We start from the raw sequence: 13075 nt of genomic DNA, 5'->3' as shown, positions 1-13075 counted from the left end.
CAGTGACACAGACTCGTCCTCTGATGGGAGCTCCCTTGTGGTGGCGGCAACATCTATGCCACCCCCATCTACAGGTACAGCCGCCACCACCCCTTCCAGCACCGTCCTCCCAGCAGCCCATCAGCCTTTGCCCCATGCCCGCTGACCCGGGAGGGTGGGCATCACCTTCGCCCTAGGCACCTCAGGCCCTGCCCCAGTCTCCCCTGCTGCCCTCAGTGAGGAGGCCATTGACCTCCTCAGGTCCCTCACTGTTGGGCAGTCTACCATTTTGAATGCCATCCAGGGTGTAGAAAGGCAGTTGCAACAAACAAATGCATTCCTGGAGGGCATTCATTCTGGTCAGGTGGCCCTTCAGCGAGCTTTTCAGACTCTGGCCTCAGCACTGATGGCAGCCATTGTCCCTGTGTCTAGCGTCCCCATCCAACTTCCTCCACCCGACCCAATCCCTGTACCTCAGCCTATCCCAAGCACACCTACAGACCAGCATGCACACACGTCAACACACAAGGGAAGCTCAGGCAAACATAAGCACCACACACCCCACAGGCACTCACGCAAGCATCACACACATGCAGACACACCAACATCCACTGCCTCCACTGTGTCCCCCTCCTCCTCGTCTCCCTCCTCCCTTCCAGTCTCGTCTACACTCACACCTGCATGCACTACCTCTACAGCCACTACGTCCCTCTCCAGCACACCCACCACCACACCCCGCTCACGTGCAGTCACCACCCCCACTACCATTCACACGTCCCGTGTCCTCTCCCAGTGTGTCTGTGACGCCCCCTCCCAAGATACACAAATGCAGGCACACACCCACCCAACAGCCATCCACCTCACGACAGCCTCCAGCGCATGCACCTTTACCCAAAGTCACCAAACGTACACCTCCTACAACCACCACCTCTTCCTCCACTCCCAAACCCCCTCCGGCTACCTGTCCCAGTGTGTCCCAAAAACTTTTCCTGTCCAACCTTGACCTCTTTCCCACACCTCCCCCACCCTGTCCGTCTCATAGGTCCCGAACTAGCACCTCAGCCACAACATCTCCGGGACCAGTGGTGCCTGTAGTCACCGGAATCTGGAGTGCACCGGCCACAGGGCAGCCAGTGTGGCACGGAGCCACAGCACAGACAGTCCCCCACCTGTGAAGCATCAGAAGTTGGCCAGTGCCCGGTGGGAGAGGGGGAAGACTCCAGCCACCAAAGCCGCTCCCAGGGGTCCCGGTGGGAGTGTGGAGTCAGCTGTGACACCTTCCAAGGTGGGGAAGGGCCACAAGAAACCAGGCTAGTCTGGGAAGAGCAGCACGGCGGAGAAGACCGCCATCATCCCCGCTGCCCAGGACAGGCCCGCCAGCACCAGCCCACCTGCCCAGGACAGGACCGCCAGCACAAGCCCAGCTGCCCAGGAGGCCACCTCCAGCACAAGCCCAGCTGCCCAGGACAGGACCGCCAGCATAAACCCAGCTGCCCAGGACAGGCCCGCCAGCACAAGCCCATCTTCCCAAGACAGGACCGCCAGCACAAGCCCAGCTGCCCAGGACAGGCCCGCCAGCACAAGCCCAGCTGCCCAGGACAGGACCGCCAGCACAAGCCCAGCTGCCCAGGACAGGCCCACCAGCACCAGCCCACCTGCCCAGGAGGGGCCCACCAGCACCAACCCACCTGCCCAGGAGGGGCCTGCCAGCACAAACCCCGCTGGGCCATGAAGGACCGCCAGCAAAAGCCCCGCTGGGCCATGAAGGACCGCCAGCAAAAGCCCCGCTGGGCCATGAAGGACCGCCAGCAGCTGAGTCCCTGCAATGGAGACCGCCGCCTCAAGCACCGCTGAACAGGGCACCGCCATCTCAAGCACCGCTGAACAGGGCACCGCCATCTCAAGCCCCGCTGAACAGGGCACCGCCGTCTCAAGCCCCGCACCGCCATCTCAAGCACCGCTGAACAGGGCACCGCCGTCTCAAGCCCCGCTGAACAGGGCACCGCCGTCTCAAGCCCCGCTGAACAGGGCACCGCCATCTCAAGCACCGCTGCACAGGGCACCGCCATCTCAAGCACCGCTGAACAGGGCACCGCTCTGAACAGGGCACCACTGCCTCAAGCACCGTTGAACAGGGCACCAACATCTCAAGCACCGCTGCACAGGGCACCGCCATCTCAAGAACCGCTGAACAGGGCAACGCCGTCTCAAACACCGCTGAACAGGGCACGCCGTCTCAAGCACCGCTGGCCCATGAGCGGCAAGGGCACTGACACAACTGAGTCCGTCACGGGGTGAATGATGCACTCTGGGCACCATGCCCCCTCCAGAACCAGTGGAGACTGTCATCCACTACCTCTGTCCTTAGCAGGATGAAGCACTCTGGGCAGCATGCCCCCTCCAGAACCAGTGGAGACTGTCATCCACTACCTCTGTCCTTAGCAGGATGAAGCACTCTGGGCACCATGCCCCCTCCAGAACCAGTGGAGACTGTTATCCACTTGAGAGACTGTGGCTTTGCACTCCCCAGGATATGGCAGTGGGCAACCCACCCACTGTAGAGACTTGAGAGACTGTGGCTTTGCACTCCCCAGGATTGAACAGTGGGCAAACCACCCACTGTAGAGACTTGAGAGACTGTGGCTTTGCACTCCCCAGGATATGGCAGTGGGCAACCCACCCACTGTAGAGACTTGAGAGACTGTGGCTTTGCACTCCACAGGATTGAACAGTGGGCAAACCACCCACTGTAGAGACTTGAGAGACTGTGGCCTTGCACTCCCCAGGATGGAACAGTGGGCATGTGGCCCCCTCGTGGATTTGGTGTCGTGTACTCAAGAGGCTGAGGTGCCCCCCCTTTCCCTCCCCCTGAGGTGCCTGTTTAGTTGCTCTCTGATGCCCCTGCAGTGTTCTCTCCGTCATGGTCGGGGATCTTGTGTGGGCCTCGCCCATACCGTGTGGTCCCAGTGTTCCACGGACTTTCTTAGAGCACTACCTGGACTACTATGCTTGGTATATCTTTTGTACATTGTGTATATATATATATTTCTGCCTACTTGCTTTTAATATATTACAATGGTTACACTCATTTTCTATTGTCTTTGCATTCTTCCGGGGGGTTTGGTGGGTGTAACTGTGATGTATTGATTTGCATTAGTGTGTATTTTGTAGTGGGTGAGGGTGGGGGTGTTGCGTGTGTATGTCCCTGTTTTTTCCCTCCCTCCTCCCCTGTGTCGTAGGTGCTGTACTCACCGTGGTCTTCGCCGCCGGCATTCGTGCTCCTGGTAGAGGAGCAGGAAGACTATTGCAGGGAGAATTTGGAGTTCCGGATCCATGGCGTCCTCGTTCCTCGTGGGGTGTGTAGAGGTGAGCGTTTACCCTTCGGGATTCCTGTTTCCGCCGTGTTTTTATCCGCGGTGAATCCGCCCCGGAAAAGGTGGCGGATTGGCCTGTCATAATAGTGTGGGCGGTACATTGTCTCCCGCCTGTCTGTTGGCGGTGACCACCGCGCTGTTTGTTTGTACCGCCGTGGCGGTCGGAGTGTTAAAGTGGCTGTCTTTGTTGGCTGTTTCCGCCACAGTCGTAATTGCAATTTTTTTACCGCCGGCCTGTTGGCGGTCTTACCGCCGCTTTAACACTGACTGCCAGGGTTGTAATGACCACCTCTTTGTCAGTCTGTTTATACTTTGACTTTTCTTACCTTACAAACTGAGCTGATCTGTCTTCCGTGGACTGATTTATACTTAATCTATTTTGCCTTTTCGACTGTGCAGACACTGCACTAATCTGTCTATTGACTTAATACTTAAAAACAATCTGAGCAGACTCTATATTAACCCTGTTGCTAAACTAAACTTTAGTTCTGGCTATTTACTTGCTTTAAAGAAGAACCTTATGTTGAGCCCCTCGTATTAGCGTTATTCGATGCATTATTGATGATGATTTGAATTTGACTGACTACTTTTTGTCTTTAGTAACGGTTCTTAGATTTGAATAAACCTTTATGGGTTTGACTTTGGATTTTGACTTTGAAGGTTTCTTTCATTTGTAAATCTTACGAGACTCAGAAGGCCCCGCTCCCGTGGCTTAACCCTTTTGATTTATTAATTAAATGCGTTGACACCTGGTATGCTTGAAGGATAGTCACAGTCCCCCTGCACTCTGTACCAGGTAAGTCAAAAACCCTGTTTGCTTGATCTATTTAACATCAATGTGTACCAGATTTTACTTGCTTACTGTGAGCTTTACTTTTCGACAGGGAAGTTGAACCCTCTCAACTACTGTTCGGGAACGTGTGTCATTACAGCTTCCTGTGCCATTACGGCTGGTCCTACGTATCCGTTGTGAGTCTTCCACCAGACTACCTGCTGGAACAAGTGTATCATTCTTTCTCTTTCCCAAACCCCTTTTCCATTTGAACCCATGTTTACGTCACTGTCCTGGGGTCCTATAGAGGAGGTGTACAGACCTACATGGGGAGATTGAGAGATTTACGTCAATAACGTGCACTTGCTTGTACAAAGGTTATGACAGATTGCCAGACCATAAAATATGGATTCCAGAGGTCAGTCGCTTGCAGGCCATGGCAAAGCAATAACAAAGATACAAGACAACTTGGAGGTCACTTGGCGGGAGCACTTGTTATTCTTGATAATATTAACCAGATGGTATGAACAAATTCTTCAGGCAGACCCAGAGGTGTGATAGTTCAGCCTTCTACTCCTGCTAGTCCCACAAGCTTACAAGAGCGTGGAGCTAGTAATATGGTGGGTATCCCCCCTACTCAATCACTAGTTCCACAGGAATGGCAGCATCTAAGAAATTATCTTGTGATTCCCCCATGCTTTTCAGTCTTGCATAGCATTCAGTGTGTTAATTATGATTTCTAACCCAGCGCAGTTCAGCCTTATTTTTTCCAGTGTATAATGTTTGGCGTTGGGTTTGATTTCTAGTTCACTGCTAGGCTTCTTCTAGCTAGTATTACCCTCAGATGAATAAACTTAGTGACAATTTTCTTTTTTCCTTGGGTATGACATTAAGCCCTATCTACAGGTCTCTGGTGTCATAAGTCCATCTAGTTACAGTTATGACCTTACTTTCTTTCTCTTCCAAAGTCTACTGCATTTGGGCAGATTCATGCTACATGTAAGAAACTTGCTTCCTCACAATGAGACGTAAGACAACAGGAATCAGAGATTGGGTATGTTATTCTACTTATTTTTCTCAGTTTTAGATCTCTGTAAAAAATTAGGAGACACTTCCACTGCACCTTCTAGAAACCTTATGTGTTTGTCTCAATATCAAATGCCAATGCTCCTGCCTATATCCTTTGACCATTTCTCAGTAGCTTTGGGAGCTTTTCTGTAGGGCTTTATAAGGTATTGTTACAACATTCATCACAAATCCCAGTGATAACATTTCATTTACTTTGTGGTGTGTTGATGGTTCCTTTCCACGCTTCCCTAAAGCTTTTGCATTGCATTAGCTGCTTTAGGATATGGCAGAAGTTAGCTAGGGGGTAGGGTGGTGGTCTGTGGTACATCCTGAAAAGGTCTAAGAGTGCCTCCCACATATAGTTTGTTTCCACTATGGTAAGCCTTGAATTGGGTTGCTTTGAATGAATGTTGCCTAAGCTGGAGTCTTGTTCCGCCTCTATGCCACCACTCCCAGCATTTGTGGTAGTTCACAAATTAAGTCAATCATTTTCAACAATAATGCTATGATCTCATTTCTTTCATTCCTTGGTACAAAATATTTTGCTTTTAATATAAACACCCCAGAGACCCACTTGATCACCCATAGTAATTGTGCTGCTATATAATATAATTCAAAACCTGGCTCTCAACCTCCCTTCACCACATGGGAGTCTGAAGTTTTTCAGGGGCACTTTATGCTGATTTGTATTTTAGACCAGGTCAAGTAGGATAAGGACCTTATTTAGGTTTAATAGGTGGCCCATCATCCTGTCGATGCTGAAGATCCTAACCTCCACCACCCTGGTCGATGACTGCCCTCCTTATTTGGAGAGGTCCACCTGTCTCACAGAGATTTCTGAGTCTTCAGAAGAGCCGCTGCCATGGCGAGTCCTCTGAAGGACTGTAGCTCTGCTGAGCAGCCACCATTCTTAAAGTGGCCTCTCAGCAATTCTCTGTATTCAAAAGAAACTCCCACTGTGACACTTTGTTTTTGAAAAACTGAAAGCGAATGGCTCTGACAATCTAGGAGGTTTTTCTTTGTATGGGGGGGCAGATTTATCTTTTCATTTTTAGGACTGTCAGAAATCTCCTGGTGGTCCCAAACAGGGAAACAATTATGTCACAAAATTGCTCGAAGTATGGCGAATAGCCTGAGCTACTTAGACCAATGTCCCTGGGGGTGATGATTTGCCTGACTCTAAATAAAGCAGATGGACCAAGAATTTGGCAGACGGGGTACTCCAGTTCTTTTGTGGAGTACCATGTATTCCAATCTCTTATTAAAGCAGTTAGGGCCAGATGTATCAAACGTTTTTGCATTCGCAAACGGTGCGATTCGCAGAAATCGGCCGTTTGCGAATGCAAAAACATGTTTTGCGATGTATGAAAGGCATTCGTAGGCCAAAAACAAGGAATCGCAAAAATTGCGATTTTTTGCGAAGCGACATGGTTTTGCGTGTCGCACTCTGCAATCGCAATTTGCGACATGAATTACCGAATCGCTATTTGCATATCGCAAATTCCGAGCCCGAATAGCAACTAGGAAATACAGATTCGGTATTTCTTGTCGCAAATTGCGATACGCAGAATGCGACAGGCAAAACCATGTCGCAATTCGATGCATCAAAAATTCGCAAATTGCAAATATTCGCAGAATGGCCTTTTGCACATGCAATTTACCACGGATTGAAACCAGGTGGTAACCAGGTGCAACCTATATAAAGAGGCCCAGAATGCCTCAGCCTCTTTTCCACAATGGCTGCACTCTACGTCATGGCGAGGAGAAAGAGGATCTTGGCAGGTTTGAGGAGAGGGAGGAGGAGGCAGGAGCGCATTTTCAGAGTGCGCATTACCATTTTTGACCAGACTGAGGAGGAAATTTTTGATAAGTATAGGTTGAACTCAGCCATGAGACTTGACCTGATAGCTGAGCTACAACCCATACTGCAGCGCACAACACGCAGGACCAATAGCATACCCACCCATGTGCAGGTATTATGCTCCCTGCACCTACTTGCCTCAGGGAGCTATCAAGAGGTCACAGCAGCAGCTGGAGGGGTATCACAAAGTGCCCTATCTAGATTTATCAATGCATTCCTAAATGCCATGCTGAGCAGGATACACCAGTACATCAGATTCCCCCACACCCCACAGGAAATACAGCAGACAAAAATAGATTTCTGCCAGATAGCACAGTTCCCCCACGTCCTAGGTGCCATAGATGGCACACATGTGGCAATCTGTCCACCATCGACCACAGAGTATGCGTACCTCAACCGTAAATACCAACATTCAATGAACATACAGGTGATATGCAATGCCTCCTACATCATAACTGATCTCATGGCCAGGTACCCAGGGAGCACACATGATTCGTACATCTTTCGCCACAGCGGCATTTACACAAGACTGCTAGCTGGGGAATTTGGTGAAGGATATCTACTAGATAATTTCCAACTTTACAATGTTGCATTGATGGCAGTGTGACGTCAGATGGCACAGCTACTCATTATACCCTCTGTTCCTTCCAGGAGACAGTGCCTACGCAGTGCGCACCTACATGATGAAACCCTACCTAAATCCTGCAACACCAGCAGAGCGGAGATACAATTCAGCACACAGGGCAACCCGCAATGTTGTGGAGCGCACCTTTGGCCTGCTGAAGAGTCGCTTCCGGTGTATCCACAAAAGTGGAGGGTCACTACAGTACAGCCCGGACACGACCTGTAGAATAGTGGCCACATGTGCGATCTTGCACAATATAGCTACCACCAGGGGCATGCATACCTGTGAAAATATCGGAGCCAGACTCAGATGAGGATGATGATCCCATACCACCCCTACAGCCAGCAGACAGGACCAGTGCAGCAGAGGGAAGGCAAAGGCGTGCTGACATCACGCACAACCATTTCAGATGTAAGTAATGACAACACCACCTCACTGACATGTATTCCGGTAGTTAGCACCTTTATTACCTTGACTTCAGGTAACATACGTGTCACTAGGACAAAGCAATACACATGCGTCAGACATGAGCCATTAACAGTGTCACACTATTATCATCATAGTTTACTGTATTGCTACATGTGAAGGTAGTCCCCTGTAGCCCTCAATGTCACTTCTTACGACCACGCATTCTACTTGAGTGCGCAGTGGCCTCGCCGGCACCTCTTGTATCCGGCTCACAGACAATACTGTGCCTGGCACTGCGACGCCTAGGATCCATCACGGGGACTGCAAGACTGCTGAGGCTAGATGACTTCTCAGTATCCCCAACTCCCAGTTTGCTGGGTGTAGCACTGCGTGCTGTCAGCATAGCATCCAGAATTCTGGTTATTTGCACCAATCCCTGGGCAACGTCCCGACTACTATGTGCTGCCTCCACCTGTGCGGCCACAGCACGACGTGATATCAGGGCAGTTGATGTAGCAAGACGATTTACAGATCTGCAAAAGCCATTGAACATTCCCATGAATTGCCGTTCGCGCCTGCGGTGGCTAACACGCTCATGCCTGATCTCAGTACAGAGTTCCTAAATGGCATTTGTCAGCTCCTTGGTGTTATCCGCAGCTGTTTGCTGTCCCTCATGCAGCTTGCAGATGTTTGCATTCAGACACTCCAACTGCTTGTGCAGCCCCCCCATATTGACATTGTGTGACTGCAACTGCCTGTGCATTGCCCTCATGTTTTTGCATTGCAGGCGCTGCACTTTGAGCATGGACGCTTCAAGGCCACCAAAGAATGATGGGTCCTCACCTTCATCTGTGTGCTGTGTGCCTGCATCGTGAAGCCTCCTGAGGGGAGTTGAGTGACGCTGGGGCAGGGACTGCTGCCTTCCTGTGGATCTAGCTTCTGGGGGTGTTGTGTGGCCTTCATCTGGCATTTCATCGGAGTCCTGGTTCAAATCGTGGAGAGGTAACACCCTTGCCCTGCGTCTGATTGGTGCTATACACAATGACTCTCTGGTGTTTGAAGCCGACAGAGACTGTGTTTCTGCATCCCCCACATTGGCACATTCTGCTGCTGCTGGGCCTGAGCCATCTGCAACAACAATGTGCAGCATGTCATTTATGTATGTATCACCAAATGTGGCACAATGGTAATAAATGTACACTTACATCGTATCACTATGAACTGTGTGTTTTGTTCTTCGGTGTGTCGGTATACTTAATTGCAATCTATGTGCTATTTTCAGCTCTGGGTTGTGGACTACCACTCCCATAAGGCATTGTTGTGCCGCATGTAAGATGTGGAATGGACTACTTATCACAATGCTTTGCACTACTTGCTATTTCCTAAGGGGCATTTGTACATGCCCATATGGGGTTACATCATTATTGGACTTACCTTTACTGGTGCTAGGTGTACCGGAAGTGTCAATGTCAGTGACCCCACTGACAGCATCTTGAAGCAGTGTGGACTCCACCAGGTCTTCCATGGGGATGGAGGGTGTCTGGGTGGATGGTCCGCCTCCTGTGCTCCTTGCCTCCTTTAGCCTGCTGGCCACCCTCTCCTTGGCACGGGAACGCAGGTCATACCACCTCTTGCGTATCTCTTCCACCGAGCGCTGCGCAACCCCCACTGCGCAGATTTTGGTCTGGATGTCAGCCCAAAGTTTCTGCTTCTCACTCTCTGGTACGTGGAGTGAGCTCTTCCCAAAGAGCCGGTCATGGCTCCTGACCACCTCCTCAGTGAGCACCTCCAATTGTTGCTCACTGAATTTCAGCTTCCTCTTCCTCTTTCCCTTCTCCTTCCCATTGCCAGCATTGGCCATGTTGGTGTTAGGTCCTGGCTTGCTCACACACTTGCTCCCTGGGGCTGGTCTATGACTCTCTGACTGCTCCTGTGGGTGTGGTACCTGGAAACAGCATGGGCTGACTCACTTCCTGCTTGTGATGTCATCAGGCTGTGCCAGGTGACCGTTTTTGCAATTTGCGATTTTCCAATACCGAATCGCAATTTTGTTTGCGATTTGGTATTTGGACGTCGCAGATTGCATTAGCGATTTTTAAGAAATCGCTATTTCCGACTCGCAATTTTGTTACATCACATTTTGGGTGCCAGAAATAGCGATTTCTTAAAATTCGCTATTAGGGACTCGCAAAGCAAATTCTTCATACATCTGGCCCTAAGTCCTTAAAGAACACTCTAGGTAGGATCACTGGCATATTGTTAAAATAGCCAAGAGCCTCAGCAGAAACACCTTATTAGATAAAGAGGCTTTGCCTATTATCAAAAAGCGAGAGATCACCAGAATGATACGAACCATGTAGGCTCTACCTAACTTACCATTTATGATGCCTAACTCGTGGTGTATCTGAAGCCGTAAAAAGAGAAATGTGTTCACCTCCCATCAAAGCCAGCAATGCGTGGTCATCATCATCTCAGTTTTGCCTTATGAAGAACACACCCAATATCGACCAATTTGTCTGTAACTGGGATATCTGTCTTTAGTAAAGCACATCAGAGCATTTGGAAAGAGTGGTCAAGTGCTCGAAATCTGCAATCTTCTTCATCACCCTCAGAACATTTTGATTGCTAGGCAGACTACACTGAGATGGTCTACTTCAATCAAATGTTTCATGGAGGTGTAAATATGAAAACACCACTCTAGAATAAATGATCTTCAGGTGCCATAGTATCCTCCATAGGTGGCCTGATGTTTCTCAGGTAATTATGAGCAACACCATTCCAGGCAACAAAAACTTTGTAAAGCATCACCTTCAATTAACTAATGATTGAAACACGCCTAGCTCTCGTCCAAACATCTTCCTTAATTGAGACTGCAGCACAGGCAGTAACAGTTCACTGCAAACTTCTGTCTCCTACTCTCCCTACTCCCTCCTGAATCACACAGTTGTGGAAATATATCCACCAGACCTACAGGATAGAAAATATAACCAAAGACTTAGAACCCCAGCTGTATCAGTATATAGCCCCTCTTGAAACACCTTCTCTACTGTATCCTCCACTATTCTGACCCCAGCTCCCTCTATGTTGGCCAACCAGCATGGAATCCTGGATTCCTACCCACCCATGACTAAGTAAGTAAGTAAAACACACAAGCTTTAGTCAGTTGCCATAACCATCAAAGCTACCATTGAAACAAGTTTAAAAACATAAATGATTAGAAACGTAAGAAATTTAAAAGACAAACACTTACAATAAAGGTATAATCACTCCCACCCATGAGTTTCTACTCCATCTCCAATTTCTACAACTATTAATTTTTTTTCTTCTATTTTGTATGCAATAAAACTAATTTTTTGAAAAAAGAAAGATGCTTTCAACAAAGCCACAACACCATCTCTTCCGAGACACCACAATAAAACTCTGTAAGTGAGTTGGAGGAATATGCGAAAGGCCTCTTTTCCTTTTTGGGTGCAACATCTAAGCAGAAACTATTGTAACACTGTGAACGTAACTGCATGTTCCTTAAGGAGGGGATGGCAGTTTGTTGACTCCAAGGCAGATAATGATGATGGTTAATAATTTAATAAAGGGCACCAGTCACCCCTAGGGTTCACGGTGCTATTGGAATGAAGTTAGGCAAAAATCAGAGGATTTATTTAAAAGCTTGAGTAAGTAGGTATGTTTTCAAGAAACATATGAAGTTAGGGAGAAAGGGTACTGATTTAAGATGATTGGGGAGAGCGTTTCAGATCCACACAAAAGTTTTTTGGTTGCTGAAGTCAACAATATAAGATGATAAAAATAACTTTAAGACAGATCAATAATTACATTACATCATACATACAATTTAAACGTGTTAAAAATATTTTTAAAATGTGGAAATATTCTAACATATAATCTCATTTTTGGGAAACTTTACTAAATTAACCAGTTCATCATTTTTTGTAATGTTACATTTGAAATACAGAGGAAGGATATAGGGCCTGATTCTAACTTTGGAGGACGGTGTTAAACCGTCCCAAAAGTGGCGGATATACCACCTACCGTATTACGAGTCCATTATATCCTATGGAACTCGTAATACGGTAGGTGGTATATCCGCCACTTTTGGGACGGTTTAACACCGTCCTCCAAAGTTAGAATCAGGCCCATAATGTTTCCTCACTTTACATTTGTCCTGATACTGTAGCACCAGGACAAATATAAAGTGCATGCTTCAAGTCTTGCACCCCACTGGGTCAAACATCACCAGGACTATCCACATTTTGCAAAATGGACCAATACCCTTTGTAAGAATCCAAAGGAAGAATACCCAGTTAAAGCAAGAATATAACAGGTCGTACACAGTGATCCAGAGACCAACAGAAGTGCTTTTGTGGCAGTTTAAGCTACAATGTATGGAAAGGATTTGTAGAGATGTAGGCTCCTACAATAAAATATATCACTGAGATAACATAGCCTAGGATTTAAGTTTTTAAAAATAGTTTAATTTGAGCAGGCGACCATGTCGGCAAATATTCTATTGTGTATTCTAATTGTGTTAAAACTGTCCTAAGGTTTGCATTAAAAGTATAATCTTTCCTATAAGTTCCAAAAGTTTCCTGCTTTAAGAAGACTCTCAAAGTGCTATCAGATGTGTGAAGAAGACTGTATGGCCACCTGCCTGTGTTTGCCATTCCTAACAACACTGAGCTGGTAAGTGCAAGTCCCAAGTGGAGTGCTTGCACAGGAATTACTTGGCTTACAGATAATAATTTACAAAGAATCTTCCCTTCATGAAGATTCAGAGAGAACCCTTTAGCATTTCAGGATTTAGCAACAAACATCCAGAAGAGTTGTCCAGCAATTCCCCGTTTTTAAAATTTTGGAATTTCAACCAAGTTTACTGAAGATCTAAGAATCTTTTGAGGTACATAAAGTTTAATGCGCTTTTTTTATGAACAAGGAAATGTGGCCTTAGGTAGTGCTATGAATGGTGACTAAGGCTT

This window comes from Pleurodeles waltl, chromosome 1_2 (genome assembly GCF_031143425.1).
Source record: "Pleurodeles waltl isolate 20211129_DDA chromosome 1_2, aPleWal1.hap1.20221129, whole genome shotgun sequence".
In the NCBI taxonomy this organism is placed as follows: Eukaryota; Metazoa; Chordata; class Amphibia; order Caudata; family Salamandridae; genus Pleurodeles; species Pleurodeles waltl.
Note: the sequence above shows the minus strand (reverse complement) of the source record.